This window comes from Mustelus asterias, chromosome 17, assembly GCF_964213995.1.
Source record: "Mustelus asterias chromosome 17, sMusAst1.hap1.1, whole genome shotgun sequence".
Taxonomy (NCBI): Eukaryota; Metazoa; Chordata; class Chondrichthyes; order Carcharhiniformes; family Triakidae; genus Mustelus; species Mustelus asterias.
This window is the reverse complement of record NC_135817.1, coordinates 41958551-41975019: the sequence shown is the minus strand read 5'-3', so window position 1 is coordinate 41975019 and position 16469 is coordinate 41958551. Positions and strand designations below refer to the sequence as shown.

General features: G+C 42.5%; 1 protein-coding gene and 1 pseudogene across 1 annotated transcript in view; both read right to left on the bottom strand.

Annotated features, from left to right (window-relative positions):
* Positions 1–16469, bottom strand: part of lsamp (limbic system associated membrane protein) — an 811339-nt gene that overhangs the window by 504083 nt on the left and 290787 nt on the right. The gene's annotated exons all lie outside the window — the stretch shown is intronic.
* LOC144506693 (U2 spliceosomal RNA) lies at positions 5532–5661 on the bottom strand (annotated as a pseudogene).

Sequence of the window (16469 nt, the reverse complement as noted above, 5' to 3'; positions counted from 1 at the left end):
ACTTCTATTATCATATGTTGGATTAACACATTAGGCAGGATCTTCCTTATCATCAGGAGATGCCGAAGACAATTATACTATTAATTAATGATCAACTGAGTATGACTGAAATTAATTAAAAATGTACACTATTCTTAATTATCCCCTTTCAAAATCTTTCACTCCTGGTTACTTCACATTAATACAAGTTACTTTATGGCATCTGTAATTGGTAAAAATGAAGTACGCAAGAAGCTATTGGGCAGGATTTTGCCTTTTGGATCTGGGCCACTAAATCAGGTCAAATAGGGCTTGCGAGCCTACATTGGGAATGAATAGTCACCTGAATTGGCCCATTAGTGGCCAGAGAGTCGGCTCATCATCCAATTAAAGATGTTGGGTAGATTCTCAAAGCTGTAAAGCTAAGAGGAAGCCCTCCAGCTGGGGAGCAGATGAAGCTTGCACCTCGAGTAAGAGAGAGTGTGGGGGCTCCTTCATTTTGAGGCACCCCCTCTGCACATTTTAAAATTTTAATATTAAAAAATGGCCTCAGCAGCAGGGACAAAATTGTGGAGGCAACATCCCTCCACAGCGTGGCATGTGGCTGTAGCTCAGACCAGCTGGTGCGGAGGGCTTGCCTGCAGTGCCGACTGTAATATATTGTAACAGCCGATCATTTTGTTGTACTGCTTCTTTGTTGATCTCACTGTTTGGGAGGTGCAAATAAAATTAATTCAATAATGGCTGCCTGCAACTGAGCATGTCTTAGTCTTATTCAGTACAACACATAACAGAATGATGATGACGGAACTGGGACGGAATTTTGCTTTACATTTCATTTGAGAAATTAAAGACTGAAGAACATTGTGACATGTTTTTGGACCTCCTAAAGTTGATCTTGAAAATGTTTGGGTGACTTGAAATATTCCTCCGTGCGCACATTGTATTAAGGTATACAGTGAAGTCAGCACTGTATGTAATTGATAGAAAATGACACTGAAAACATACTTAACCCTAATTCAGGGGGCTCGTATAATTATGAACAGAGGTTTCACATTTGGCTGAAAGCAAACAGAAGACAAGGATAAAATGACGTGACCAGACACTTTTCATGTAATTTTTAACAAGTATTGCCCACAAGACCCAAGTACAATGGACTATTTTGAAATTAATAAGATTCTGGATTCATATTAGAGCACGACGAAGGATTAAATTGCATTGAGAGTTCCATTCTGGGAAAGGAAGCATTTGCCAAGTGAGACTGTCGCAGATTACATTCTTGAATTAAAGAAACTCCCTCGTCACTGTGGGCATGGCATGAACTTAGAAATCAACCTAAGAGACACGTTTGAATAAAGCCGATAGAACAGTAAAATCCAGGCTAAACTTTTGAATAAAGGCAATAAGCTGATGGGGAAGGAGGTCTGTGATGAGGCCATAGCCATGGAAGTGGCAAAAAGGGAAAGTTAGAAATTGCAAGGATTTTTTTTCCTGAGCCATCAGGGGAACTGCACTGGATTTCAGTGAGATTCGGACACAGCAATCAAACTCACAGCCTCAGAGCCAGATATGTAGATGCTGCTATTGCCTTGGTAGCCATCAGCTATTTAATTACCCCCATTTCCAGTCATTGCTGTGCCTGTGTGAGAACTTATGTTCACATGCAGGTGTGGAAGAAATAGTAATGCTCCAGGTCATGGTAAAGGTCCAGCTCACAGCCTTGCATTGGTTCAAGATCATGATAGATGTAAAACTAGTTCATGAGTCTGGAAATCCTCGAATGTGCACATTATAGATGGGGAAACATAAGGAAGTTGATGTTGATGGCAGGATGATCAATATTTTTACCAAGTCACAAAGCAAGATAAACAGAACATGGAAGATGAGAGTAATAGGACTGAAGATAGAATTGCATTGTCAACAGTAGAAACAAAGGCTGGATATTCACATTGCTGCAGCTGGATAATGTAATTGGAAGAGAACATGATGTATTTAAGTCATATTTCATTGCCTTATGCAAAACTGGTGTAAAACTCATTGGTTAGTCTCGTGTTAGGTGAAGTTAGTGTTGGAGTGGAATATGATGATGCATGTAGAAGGGAACAAAGTCTCCCTGATGGGAATGAATTGGCTGATGAAGATAAGGTTAAATCAGGCTGAGTTATTTACATTAGGGACCACTAAGAGTACATCTATCATTGAGGAATTGCTCAGAGAGCACAAAGTAGTCTTTGAAAAAAATGGACTAGATGATAAATTTTAGTGTGTAAATTATTCGTTTTTGGTTATGATTACAGTAAAAATAAATAAGCAACCTGACCTGTCAAATTGAAGTATTGTTGATGTTACTTTGTTGAAATAGTATTTCGGGAAATTATGTACATATACCATTTCACATTTTAATGTAGAAATTTTTAAAGTGAGGAGGGAGTGTAACATATTGTTGCAGCTAGGCATTGCTGCCCTCTAAGTTTGGGGAGGTCTAAATAAAGATGTTCAAAAATGGCCAGTTTTAGTTGGATGTGCTTAATGCAATGCACAACAGTGTGCCTCCTCAAGGCAGATGACCGAGTCACTGACACTTCGTGGGGCCCACCTGCCAATTGGAAAATTCTACTCAGCTGTTGATAAAAGGCACTAATAGGCCATTAGCTTACCTCAGTTCGCTATCTGCCCCTTGTGAGTGGGTGACACTTTGGCCATTGATTGAACTGTCTGGAAAATGGCCTGGGATTGTGGTGTGGTGCCGACCTACCTCTGCTGTTTGGCAGCAAAAATCCTGTCCATCGTTTCTGTTATGATGCACTTTCACAGACTTCATTGGAAACTCAAAAGGTGTTTTTTTTAATAAGAAAAACTATACAGAGGCCAGGAGCCTTCATGTCTTCTGCCAAGAGAGGACTCTGCCTCCTGGGGTGATTACCCACTCTCAGTCCCAATTAGTCTCCCAAGCCAGGTAACCCCCTTAGAACATAGAACATAGAAAAACTACAGCACAAACAGGCCCGTCGGCCCACAAGTTGGGCCGAACACATCCCTCCCTTCTAGACCTACCTATAACCCTCCATCCTATTAAGCTCCATGTACTCATCCAGGAGTCTCTTAAAAGACTCTATTGAGTTCACCTCCACCACTTAAAGGTACAAATCACCACAGTTTCTCAGTGTAGATGGCAAGCATTTTGAAACCAAAGAAGTATTTTTTCCACAAATTACATGTTACCATTAAGTAAAGCTATTTAAATTTTAGTGAGAAATGTGCAATAAGTAAAGATTTTGAACAGCTTCCTAAATGGTACTTTTCATTGAAGCACACCAACTCAAGAGAGTCCCAGATTTGATCCCTTATCTCTGCTGAAATAGTTGATCTGAAGCAGAGTAGGCTTTGAAACACTATTCTGCACTAGGTAGGGAGAAGGTTGATCAGAGTCTCCAATCTGTCATTGAGATCTAATGTTTCATGCTGGAAAGTTTGCACATGTGGACATCAGACAAGATCAGACACAGCATCAATATCCCCCCAAGATAAATTGCTTCATGCAGTCATTGTCTACACTTGCACATTAAATATCGCACTTTGCTGAAATATCAAAGGACAGGTGCATTCACAAAACTGCATCCTAATACGATGAGAATTTTAGGATTAAATGAGATAATTGGAGGATTGTATGTGTGGGTATGGAGGGAGAGATGGTAGGAAATAATTTTAAATGAAAAAACAGAGTGACATCCAACATTAGTAATTTCTGGCAAACAATTTTTACTGGAACACTTATGAGACTCATCCTCTTATTTAAACATTTGTTTGTAAGCAGTATTGTTGCCTGGAACGTGTCTTACCAAGTCTTTTCCAGGTTAATAAACAATCCTTATGTGTACAATTAATAAAATGAGAACATGATGAAATTTTCCACAAAAATATCATCCATAAATTAAAAGAAATCAAAAATGCAACCAAAAAAAGAATGGAGCACTCTAATCGTTGGTAGTGGAGCAGTACAATTTCCCCCAAAATTTAGCAGTAGCAATTAAGTTTATTTCCCACCTCATTCCAATTTGTTGCCCTGATTCTTATGGAGCGGAAGCTGATGTAACAAGGTTGAGTCTCTCACAAAATTTACTATAACGGCAACTGATACCTTATAAAGCATTTTGTAATAAAGTGCTATAGTGCCACTCACAAATTAGACGGATTTTCCACCCCCTCACCAGTAATGTGATCAGGTTCCCACTTGGGAACTTCATTTAAATGTATTTAAATAAATTAACATGAAAAGGACTTCCCCATCATATGCTCCCCCCAAGTAAGGTATTCCCCTTTCACCAACGTGATGTCACGTCGGCAAGGTTTACAACAAGTCTTTAAAAAATGGGAAGTAGTCGAGAGGGATCCACCAGGCATGCAAAAGTTAAGTCTAGCCCCCAGGAGAGTCTTACTGGAGAAAAGAGAAGAGGAGGGGTTTAAGAAGAGAATTATGTACTTTAGGGCGTAGGTGGCTGAAAGCATGGCTGACAATGGTGGTGGGAAGAAATTAGAAAATGCTTAAGAGATCAAAATTGGAGGAATTCAAAGTTGTCAAATGATTGTAGGGCTAGAAAGGTTACAGTGTTAGAGAGGAATGAGACCATTAATGGATTTGAATTTGGAGAATTTATGCCAAGCTTTTTTTCCCTTCTTTTTTCGCAAATCGGACTCTGAGTGTACATTGACCGGGTGGGGGAGTTAATTTCCTTCATTGTTTATGACAAAAAAGTACAGCTGCCAAACCCAGTAAGTCAGCGGAGGAGAGCGGCAGGGAGATGAGGAAAGTGGAGGGGGACATTGAAAATGAAGATGAAACATTTTACTTGGAGTTTGTGGGGACTGAGAGCCAGTATAGGTCAGTGAACAAAGGAGTGCTGGATGAGCGGGACTTAGTTTGGTTTAGGATTGTGGCAGTTTTGGATCTGTTACTATTTATCAAAGCCAGCCCAGCTTAGGATCAAGTAAGGCCATAAGGTTTCAAACAGTCTGGTTCAGCCTGAGACAATGACCAGAGTTGTGTTATGAAATTGAGAAATTACTATGAGGAGCCAAAGATCTTGGCTCACTCTTCCTGGGACTCGGTTGGAAAAAATTGAGGTTCATCCAGGACTGGATCTTTGATAAACCCTCTACAAAGAAATACCCTGAAGATGTCCAGCAATATGTGGTGAGGTGGAGCTGGTTGGGTACATGTGGAACTGGATACCATATCTTCAGATGAAGTCACTGATAAGCAACATGAAAGATAGTAGGGATTGTATGACTAGATTCTGGAGGATTACAGAAATAACTGTGCAAGGGCAGTAAGAGAAACCAGTGCTGGAGATGTCTTTTTTTTTATACTTCTCCAATTCAATCAAATCAAATCCAATTCAGAGTCTCAACAAGTTGAGACATTTCCGATCCAGGCTGACAAGACAGGGCGGGCGACTAAACCACCCTGTCCTGGGCCTGATCTACATGAGTCAAGCTGATTGGAGAAGGGGGAGGATCCTCCTCCAAGACTTGAGCTCATTTGCATCTTAGCCAAAAGGCCGAGATGCCGCTTTTAAAAATTGCTTCATATGAAACATATGAAGCCTCAGCGTAACCTCATGACCTCAACCAAGTGCAGATCCGATACTACACTTGATCTTAGCCAAAAGGCCGAGAAGCGATGTCTTGGTTAGGATTAGAAACTGTGTGTGGATTCAAGCAAGAGCATTCCCACTCAACTGGGCAATGGAGATGAGACAACACAACTCAAGTCCTTACCATGTGCTTGATGCCTCTGAATTTGTTGTAAAATTAGCATTAAAAAAGGCTCCTAACTTGCATGGGTCTTTCTCTTTAGTTTGATTACTCTATCATTGGGTTGATAGAGATTACGGAACACCTACGTTGCTGATGGAAATAAGTAGAGAGGGAGATTGTTTTGAGGATTACCTTTTTTAGTAGCACCTGGCTAGGTCCAACAAAATTCTGCAGTAAGGCGATAAACAAAATTGCTCCATCAGTACTCATTATTATTCCTCCTCCATTGTCACTGTCCATTCGAGAAGGCACATCTGCTTTGCCTGAAAATTGGTGATGGATTCCTCTCGCTGAGAGGCAACATACTTTTAAGATTCAGTAAGCTTATCATTTAAAATGCAATATTTAATTATTATTTCTGATGGAATAAAAACAAAGTAAATGGTGCCCAAATATGCTGAATAATCAAAGTGTAAACTTAAATTGATATTTCTGCACAGCTAGAAGTTTTGTAAGAAAGCATGCTCTCTGCACTGCAGAGTTTCAGAAAAAAAACCCAAAGAGAATTGTATGATGTTTTATTAAGCTGTGGTTCTAAATGTGATAAACCTGTTGAAATGGTGAGACTGGGAGGATAATTGATGAGTCAATTTGTTTGTGAAAACAACTTTAGAATAAACAACCATTTTTGAAAAGAGATCAAAGTCAGGAGAATGGCCCTGCAGCTGTAGTAAGTTGCTAAGAGTTTTGTAGAGCCATTGAACTGACCAGATGTCTGCCTTTCATCAAGATGCCCGATCACCATTTCTGACACATCTTTCTTCAGGCACATGAGAAAGGAACAGGATCTAAATGGTTTACAAAGATTGTTGACTTTCTTCCAGAAAGGATAGAGTCCAAAACTATAGGTCGTAAATAGAAAATAGTAATAAATCCAATAAGGAATTCAGGAAAATGGCTAAAATGTGAAACTTGCCACCACATGGTGTAGTTCAGGGAATATATATATATATATATATATTTATTAGTCACAAGTAGACTTATATCAACGCTGCAATGAAGTTACTGTGAAAATCCCCTGCTCACACCTCTGAAAGGAAAGTCGAAACACTGGAAAGAAGCTGCTCGACAGCCAGGAGCAGACTAAACCAGGTGAGCGTGGGACTTCAACCCCTCAGTGGGAGGTACTGGCCTATCTGAATGACCGGCATCTCTCTCAGTTCTGGAGCTCAGTAGTGGGTGGAATCTGGGCTGCAAGGAGAGCAACGGCTGCCACACAATTGCAAGTCCCTGGCTCTAAGGATGGGGTGGGATCTGAGAGCCCAGGGAGGGGAGAAGAGGGGTGAGGAGGAGGGCATGTTATGGAGAACAGATGTTGAGAGAGAAGGGTGACATACTGGGCATGGTTGCCCCTGATGCTCACAGGTCACCTTCCTCCCTCCCCCACTGAAGTGCCCTCCCTGCTGATTTTCATCTAGGCCACAAAAAAAATACTGTCCACACCAACCATATTATAATCATGGGTCACATATTATCCTGGTTAATAGGCTTGCTAACAAGCCTAATTGACCATTAATTATTCATTTAAATATGGTGTGTGGGCTGTTGATTTCAGAACCTGCCCATCTAGCATATTATGGAGGTCAGCTTCATGGTGGGAAGGTGGTGGGCTAGCAACCCAATGTATTTTACAGATTCCCTGTCACCTCACCCCACTAGGGCACTGTAAAATCCAGCCCACTGTTACATCTTTCCACTACCTATAGAGGAACTTGCTGACAATTGACAGCAGAAAATCAATGCTGCATTTCTCCAATAAGGGTCTTATATCAGGATTTTCCAGCTCTTCCCGCTGACAGGATTTTTCAGTCCCACCAAAGTTGATCCCTGCTATGGGTTCCCCAGTGGTGGAACGGGTGAGCCATGCAAATTATTATTGACTTTGATGGGTCCGGAATATCCCGCCAGTGGCCAGTAACAAGCTGCCACCATGTAGGGAAAACCCCCATGGCCATAACGTCTATGAATGAGAACTCATTCGCCATTCAAATTTGTGGTGGTATCTGTCATTATACCTTTTTCTGATTGAAAAAAACTCATAGCAGCTCACTGTTTCACTCACACTACAAAAGCAAAAGAAAGGCAGATTCTAAGACTTGAATATTTAGGTGCAAGCTTGTCATGGCCAAGTGTGTGCAGGTACTGACACTGTATCAGGCAAGTAATGATTTTGTCTGGTGACTTTACAATTATAACTCATCCATTGGGCAAAAAGAGGTGTTCGTAGACTGCCAGGATGTGTTCCCATGGGAGAAAAATCAGGTGATTAGGCAACCAAGTCATGGCAATTTAAGAGTCTGGCACATGCAGGGTTAATGTGGGACTGAGTACAGACTGCACAGTAATGTAAGAACAATGATCTGTACCTCGGGGTCAGTATAGTTGGACTGAGCCATATGTAGAAGCAAGCATGGAGACAGCTGCTAGCTTGGGCCTTTACTGTACTTATGTATATAGTTTCTAGTAGTTAATAAATACTAACTATTGAGCTACGCATAATTCTGAATACCTTAATAACACCTATGCCCAACATCTTACAACAATGTATACAGAAATTTTCTCGTTGACAGCACAAAAATAGCACTGTGCAGGCTTGGAAATAGCTTATAGACTAACACTCTCAGCTATATTACCTGTGAGGGAAGTCTAAAAGGTAGAAAGGAGAATAAGCAAACCAAATTCCAAAAACTGGAAGAAAAGAAACATCAAGCACTACCTTCCCTTCAGTTCAGCAATGAATATTATTACATTATATGATAATATTGTTTCATTTAATGAGTGCTTCATAGCAATCTCACATTTTCCAAACTAGAACCAGCTCACGATGAACCATCCACAACCAAGACGATCGACAAGTAATGTACTCCCTGGACTTCCTCCAGAGCTGATTTCTAATGAGTCACTGGAAGATGTGCAGTCAGCTTATGCGTTATTCTCTCACTTTGTCTCTGCTTTGAAATAGGTTCCTGATTTATGTTTACCCTTTATCAAAGTAGGCAGGATCTGAATTGTGTGGAATTTTGCATTATTCAGTAGATTTAAGTGAGCTCAGCAGGCAAGGATAACCATATACATTTGGCATCAGGCAGCTTCTTAAATCCAGACAGCAGATGCACATTATAAACTACACCTAGTTTATAACACCACTACAAGTCAATAAAACTCAACCACATTATTTAATTTCCAATATATTATAATAGAAACGACGAGGGCGATTCTCCCAGAAAAATTCTAAGTTTCGAATTCGTGTAAAAACTGGAATAAATCATATTGGTTTTTTTCAATGGGTGTTTCAAGATGAATCTCCCACACTCTATGCACTGCAGAGTGCACTAGCGTGAATCACTCCAGAAATCAAGGGGCCGGGCCTATTTCCGCTGGAGAAGCCAGCAGCATAGCGCTGAGCAGGCCACTGTGCATGCACTGATCTGTCAGCACAGAGATCGGCGTGTGCGCAGTGGCCCCTGTCTGCTGGCCTCCCGATCGCTGGCCAGTGATCTCCGGCCATGCGATCGCCCCCCCCAACCCCACGTCTCTGGCCATGCGACCCCCTCCCCTCCCCGCCACCCCGGCCATGCGACCCCCCCCCAACCCCCCCCCAACCCCCCCCAACATCTCCCCCCAACCCCCTCCCCCCCCACCCCCTCCCCCCAACACCCACCCCCCCTCCCCCTCCCCCCACCCCCTCCCCCCCTCCCCCCCTCCCCCCACCCACTCCGCCCCACCCCCCTCCCCCCCAACCCCCCTCCCCCCCAACCCCCACTCCCCCAACCCCCTCCCCCCCACCAACCCCCACTCCCCCAACCCCCTCCCCCCACCCACTCCGCCCCACCCCCCTCCCCCCCAACCCCCCTCCCCCCCAACCCCCACTCCCCCAACCCCCACTCCCCCAACCCCCTCCCCCCCACCAACCCCCACTCCCCCAACCCCCTCCCCCCCACCAACCCCTTCCCCCCCCAACACCCACCCCCCCACCCCTCTCCCCCCCACCAACCCCCTCCCCCCCCAACCCCCACCCCCTCCCCCCCCACCCCCCCCCCCAACCCCCACATCGCCGGCCATGTGACCCTCTCCCCGCCACCCTCCATCTCCGGCCATGTGACCCCCCCCACCCCCACATCTCCGGCCATGCGACCCCCTCCCCTCCCCGCCACCCTAGCCATGCGACCCCCCCTCCAACCCCCCCCCCCCCCGCCCACATCTCCGGCCATGCGACCCCCTCCCCTCCCCGCCACCCTGCATCTCCAGCCATGTGACCCCCCCAACCCCGCCCACATCTCCGGCCATGCGACCCCCTCCCCTCCCCGCCACCCCGCATCTCCGGCCATGCGACCCCCCCCGCAACCTCCCCCCCCGCCCACATCTCCGGCCATGCGACCCCCTCCCCTCCCTGTCACCCTGCATCTCCGGCCATGCGACCCTCCGTCCCCCCCATCCCCACCGCACGATCACTGACCCTCAGCATTTAAGAAATTTAGCTGTAAGGTGGCAATGACACGAATGAGAATTTATCAGCAGAAGAGACAATATGGGGAGGAACACAAAGAGATGATGTTGTGGAGGTGAGAAAAAGCAACCTTGCTGATGGGTGACTATGGGGTTAAACCTAACTGAAGGTTTAACAGGATAATTAGGTTGGTTCCCATAAGGAACAGTCAGGAAGAAGCTTTGAAAGGAATGGAATAAGGTGTGTTTTACCTCAACCAATGTTGAATTGGAGAACTCATTGGGCCATTCAGGGCTTGATATCTGACAGAGTAGTGGAGGAAGGGCCATGCAGTCATGTAACAAAATGTTCAATTGCCCTAATGATTAGAGTAAACGTACATTCAGAGTGTACATTACATCCAACAAGAAAGCCACTTTTGTACCAACTCACCTGATCTTAAGCATGATGTGCTGTCAAACACTTACATTATAAGTACTCTGGAAAGAACAGTATGGCTACAATGAAATTAATGCAACTGCTTTATTTGTATTGTTTCTGACAGGTTACTAAAGAGATTTGAATTATATTTTAATTCTTTCATTTATTATAACTCAGATATATTAACAGTGAAGTGTGATAGCTGGAATGAAAATTAGTGCAGCATATGGGTAGTGCTCAGTTCTTCATATGCTATCCATCAAATTAAAGAACCTGCAACATGCTTGGCAGATAAAGGCCAAATACTAATGCAGCTTCAGCGAACTCCAATCTCCAATTTTTTGAGCAATAATTTATTGTGACATCAGCAGCAAATTAAGAATCAATCATTTTGCAATTACGATTTCAAAATAAAAGAGCATTTTTAATTGAAATTGTTCATTAAAATGTTGTTGACAGAACTTTAAGTCTATGATCTGCTAAGCCATGAGTTTTGTGTCATTCAAGTATACTTTTCACACACATTTTTAACTGTATTTGCTAATTTGCCACATTATGTTTCCTTGTGATCTACTAGAGAAAACGATAATTATGAAACAAAAGCATCAGTAATTTAATACATATTATCCCTAGTAATATTGGTCCATAATTTGCTGTCAAAACAATATCAAGGCTAATGGTACTCACTCCTTTGTGTAAACAAACACTACAACATTTACAGACAAGGGGCAAACGTGCAAGCTAAATTTGCTGTCTAAGTCGCAGTCCTCCACTGTTAACTTTGCAAAAAACAGTGTGGTCTGTCTCACTATTGAAATGCATTGAACAGAATGATTTTGCTGTATTTGCATGGCCGATATAAATTAAACTTGCTGCAGGAAGGTAGGGCTGGTCTGAAGTGACACAAAGCTTGTCTTGCAGCCATTTAAGGTCAAAGCATTTTAATTAAGCCTGGCTTAGCTGTTAGAGATCCTTATAATGATGTGCTAAGTGCTATGTATTGCCGATAAAAATGAACTGTTACAAGTATAGAGTCTATTCCTTCAGGTTTTAATCATTGTTGGCTATTCTACGAATATAGAATCTAAAATTATTTTTACTTTATCTTTCTGTCACCTTATTCTCCCTCTCATCTTCAAATCTTTCATTCCCTTTCTTTTTCTTTCATCTGATTTGGCATTGACTTCAGCTACCATAATTTATAGTTTCTTCATAGTCCTTGCACTGCTAATTTCACTATCCTTCAGTCTGAATAGTTAAGGAAATACACAGCCTGCTGTCTTCCACACTCAAGATTTCAAAAGCCCAGTTTCCTTTGCTGCACCATTCATGCACACATTGTTGAGATTGAATATGCAAGGGCAAGTCTAACTAATGGCAGATGCCCTTTGTTGCCCCAATTATGGCAAATATGGTAGATTATCTTTTTAAAAAAAACTTATTCATCAAAGTCATGTCATTCTCTGCTCAGTATCCCTGTTTCACCCAATATATTTTCAGCAGCTTCTTCCAGCTGTGATGTGCTATGATCCATTTTTCCTCTACTTCACTGGCAGTGACAGAACCTTTAAACTTCCATCTGTGAATCTCGCCCCCATCTTCAAAAACTTCTTCAGAATCTACCTTTTCAATCACCTCTCAAAGTCTCTCAAACTTCTGCTCAGTGTTTGATGCCAATTGTGAAGTGCCTTGAGGCATTTCATTACATTAAACGCAATCTGTAATTGCAAGTTATTGAAAATCAAGCTAGAAGTTATATTTTTGTGTGGACAAAATGTTTGAGAAGTGCCTTCAAGTCAATTGAAACCAGAATTCTGCTAATGTTCACCAACAATTACCACTTTACACTGTGTGATGAACCTTGTGCTTTGGGAAAAGATTTTTTGCTCTTGTGAATATCCCTTTATATTCAAAGTGAAATGAAGATGCTTCTGGCAATGTCTCTTTTGAGAAGTGCTCATATGATCAAGGTTGCTATGCAGCTGAGGCAAAGGATTAATAGTTAACTTATTTGTTATTGGATTACAACTGATCGCAACCTAGTCGGACAGAAATCTTGAAGTAAAACCGAACCTACAGTTGAGGGGACCACCTAACCTACATATCTTTGGACACTAAGGGGCAATTTAGCATGGCCAGTCCACTCAATCTGCACATCTTTGGACTCTGGGGGGAAACTGGAGCACCCAGAGACATGGAGAAAATGTGCAAACTCCACACAGTCACCCAAGGCCAGAATCAAACCCAGGTCCCTGGCACTGTGAGGCAGCAGTGTGAACCACTGTGTCACTATGCCAGACAGAGGAGACACTTTTACAAGGAGCTGTGTATGTAATGCAGTTTAAGACTAGGAGAGCAGTAATTGTGGATTGAACAAGACCACTGTTGCTGTGTCATTTTACCAGAGACCGCCAGACTGTTTAAAGTAATAGAATGTGACTCTGGGGATTCTGTACCACCAAAAATATCATGAACCCACCTAAAGAGGTTCTGCAGTGTAAGCTGTTTGGTTGTCAACTGTATCCAGGAACTTTGGGCAGAATATGGCTACTAGTGAAAGTGACTGGAGGGTCAAATTGATTAAGTAGGAAGTGAGAGATCCTATATACCAAAGGCTGAATTCGAGGACTTTAGAGCTGCTTGTGGTGCCACATGTGCGGGGTCTGACGTGGGTGTTGTGGTCCTATAAGTCATATCTGTGTTGTATTGATCAATTAACGTAAAATTTACCTTTTTGTTTGAAATATGATCTGCCTGCTAATTAATGTTTGGGTCATGTTGATTTTAATTCATTTGTTAGAGTGAAAGTTTTACCAAGTTTTGTCCGTCGGTTATTTCCGTTGGCTCATGGGCATTCCTTTCTTTTTAAAGACTTCCTGGTCCCTGCAGGGATCATCACAATAGTTCATGACAAACCACTCAACCAAATAATTCTCTGGCAACTATTAATTTTCTCACCTCTTGTTTTACAGTATTGCTGGTCAGTCTCACCCTAGAGCCTCTCCCACCTACCATTATGCAGCAGCATTAAGGAAAATTTACTTTGTTCTGTTTCGTTGATCGATAATGAGACTTTACTAGCATTATTTAATCATGGGACTGTGCTGATGAAATGAAGACAATGTTACTAAAACATCATTATTCTCCCATCAACAACAAAGCCAAGTGTGTGAAGATTTCTATTAAATGTCATAATATGTATGGACCATTAATTCTTTGTAGCAATATATAGAGATATATATTTTTTGAAAGTATGGAAAATCTGCAAGCTACTGTTGCTGTCCAGAGCTATTATAGAACCTCTGCTTTGTAGGAATATATTTGTCATTTTCACTGGAATCAGGAAAATCTGTTATAAAGGATCATTATCATGTCAGAAAGACATTTCAGTGCTGATTAGACAATGAATGGTAACATTTTCCGACAACTCACCTCGATTCTAGTGGTTCAAAGATAAAGCTTCATATCAGAAATCATTACTACTGTTAGGATGAGTCAAAATCTATGACCCAAGTGCTTGATTGTTCAAATATTTAAATTCCAGTTACTTCAGTGGTTTGTCTTTGGAGGGATATATATGATAATCATAGTTTGTGTTATCTGTAGATTCAATCAATAGAAATATGAAAATCCTTTGAGATCTGCAGTGGGGTCAAACAGGGTTGTATTCTGGCACTGCACCATTTGGCACATTCCTCTCTTAGCTGCTGGCATATGCCTTCATGCCATCTACAGAGCACATCTACTTTTTTTTAAAAACCAGAACTGAGATCCAAGACAATGGTGCACAAAGTCATAGAATCACGGAATCTAGAATCCCTACAGTGCAGAAGGAGGCCATTCAGCTCATTAAGTCTGCACAATCCCACCCAGGCTTTATTCCCATAATCCCTCATGTTTACCCTGCTAAGCCCCCTGACACTAGGGTTAATTTAGCCTGGCCAATCAACCTAACCCGAACATCATTGGATTGTGGGAGGGAACCGCAGCACTCGAGGAAATGCATGCAGACACGAGGAGAATATGCAAACTCCATACAGACAGTGACCCGAGGAATTGAACTCGAGTCCCTGCCACTGTGAAGCAGCAGTGTTACCTACTGTGCCACTGTGCCATGGTCCTCAAAACTTCTCACCTCACCACCTGGATGAATTTCCCATTGTACTAAAATAGATCCATTCCCAGACATTCCCGCATTCTGGTAGGAAAGCAAATGGGGATAAAGGAAGGGGCACTCTTTTCTCTGGTTTGTGCGCCACATATGCCTGATACTGTGAAATCATCTCGTCTAGCGATCTCGATAGTCCCGACCACCACACTGCAGACTGTGCTTGTGCTCTACATTTTGTGATGCCCATGTGGCCCTGGTAGATTGTTTCCAGAAGCTCTGGTCGGAGTTTGTTCCTTTAGCTTATCTACGTAAGCATGGCCACATGCCTATAGCTTTTCCCCTTTTGGAGAATAGTGGTAAAGTGGTGGAAAGATTCCCAAGCTTATCATCAGCCCATTGAGCTGTGTTATGAATGCACCTTCCATGGCCAACAAATCCTGGTATTAGTCTAAAAACCAATGCTCCTGGTCCAGAGGTATGAGTATTACCACTGTGCCATAAGACCACTATCTCAGGTCGCTGTAAGATGGGAATTACCAACTGCTCATGAACACCAGCAGATCAATTATGGTAAGAGTCTCCATTGTTTCAAGTATATTTTTATTACCATTCCACAAGGATGTTGCTGTGGCTAACCTTGCATGCAGTACTGGCGAATGTAAATGCAGTCCTCATCCTGCTTTTTTGAGCTTACTGGCAATTGTGTTGCCATGAACTGGGAATATGACTTTAAATCATTGATGAGATTAATGTCCTGTGTCGCCAGATGGTCAACTGTGGCCCTGGACAATGTGTCTGCAGACATTTGTAACTTGCCTTGGACATACACTGTGTCATAGGCAAATCACAGTCGTCAAAAGTGAAATCTCTGGATTCATGGGGCAGTTTGAGAAGTCCTTTTTTATCCGGCGAAGAATCCAATGGTTTTTATGGTCTATCAGATGCACCATAGAAAGCATCCTTTCTGGTTGTATCACAGCTTGGTATGGCTCCTGCTCTGCCCAAGACTGCAAGAAACTACAAAAGGTCGTGAATGTAGCCCAATCCATCACACAATCCAGCCTCCCATCCATTAACTCTGTCTACACTTCCCGCTGCCTTGGCAAAGCAGCCAGCATAATTAAGGACCCCACGCACCTCGGGCATTCTCTCTTCCACCTTCTTCCATCAGGAAAAAGATACAAAAGTCTGAGGTCACGTACCAACCGACTCAAGAACAGCTTCTTCCCTGCTGCCGTCAGACCTTTGAATGGACCTACCTTGCATTAAATTGATCTTTCTCTACACCCTAGCTATAATTGTAACACTACATTCTGCACTCTCTCGTTTCCTTCTCTATGAGTGGAATGCTTTGTCTGTATAGCGTGCAGGAAATAATAGTTTTCACTGTATGCTAATACATGTCACAATAATAAATCAAATCGATGACTATTTGTAGCCTGATGATATAATCAGTGAATTTCTCACACTTCCACGTGACTGTGGGAGCCTCCTTCTCTATGACCACATACCTAATTTCTGTGTATGATAAGTGTTAGAGACAATACACATTTCTTTAACCTGTGTTTAATGTTCCCTCCACCCACATTGTCCGTACCTTTAAGACCTGGCTGGCTGTAGGATTCGCATTCTAATCAGTATTCTGCAACTTGATTTTGTCTGTTTGCACTGTTTGAGAGCACATTTCCACTCCAT